Genomic DNA, 1240 nt, shown 5'->3' with positions numbered 1-1240 from the left:
GATACCATCACCCGAACTAGTTTATTTCCATTATGCATGTAACAATTTTCAGTACTTTGTTATTAAGGAATTAAAGTTATGTTTTTGCTGTAGCTCTGTGTTTTTGTTTATGTATGTATTTCATTTATTTCCTTCATAAATCCTGAGAAAATGGTTACAACTATGCAGGCAAAGCACAGTAGCAAGAAAGGGTGTGTATTACTTATAGTGCATGTTTCTAATGATAAAGGGAAGGATGTTGAGGATGTTGAAGTCTTGTAGAGGTATCTAGTTTTGAAGCAGTTTTAGAATGTATTTTCAGAAAATATTTTAGAGTTACCACCCCATAGGGAAGTGGAATTTTCTATTGAGTTGATACCAAGAGAAACACCAACATTTAAGGCACCTTATAGGATGAGCACTCCAGAGTTAGTGGTACTAAAGTTGTAGCTTAAGGAAATGTTTGATAAGGAATACATTAGGCCAAGTGTGTCACCTTGGGGTGCACCAATGTTGTTTGTGAAGAAGAAGGACAATACTCTCAGGTTGTGTATTGACTACAGGTAGTTGAACAAGGTGATGATTAAGAACATGTGCCCTTTGTTGTGGATTGATAGCTTGTTTGGTTAGATGAAGGGAGCAACAATGTTATCAAAGATTGACTTGAGATCAAGATATCATAAAGTATACATAAAAGAAGAGGACATATACAAAACCACATTTTGTACCAGGTATGGGAATTATGAGTTTGTAGCAGTTCCATTTGGTCTTACTAATGCTCCAAATACTTTCAAGTGCTTGATGAATAGTGTGTTGTGTCCTTATCTAGACAAGTTTGTGATAGTATTCATTGATGACATAATGATGTATTATAATAATGAGGAAGAGCATGTTGAACACCTAACATCAATGTTAAGATTATTAAGAGAAAATCAATTGTATGCCAAGATTAGTAAGTGTAGTTTCTTTCATACTAAAGTTCATTACTTGGGACATGTTGTTTCCAAGGAAGGTATAGTAGTGGACCCGGAAAAGATTAGAGATATCATGCAGTGGGAAGCTCCTAGGAATGTTGACAAGGTTAGATCATTCATGGGACTAGCAGGTTATTATAGGAAGTTCATCAGGAACTTCTCACAGATTTCCTATCCTATAACATCTTTGTAGCGAAAAGGGAAGAAGTTTGAATTGACTGAGGAGTGTGCAACTAGTTTTGCGGAGTTGAAGCATTTTCTTACAAATGATCCAGTCTTGAAGATTG

The sequence above is a fragment of the Pinus tabuliformis genome, chromosome 8 (genome assembly GCF_031772625.1).
Source record: "Pinus tabuliformis cultivar Carrire ecotype Pingquan chromosome 8, CPIR1, whole genome shotgun sequence".
NCBI classification, from domain to species: domain Eukaryota; kingdom Viridiplantae; phylum Streptophyta; class Pinopsida; order Pinales; family Pinaceae; genus Pinus; species Pinus tabuliformis.
This window is presented reverse-complemented; position numbering follows the sequence as displayed.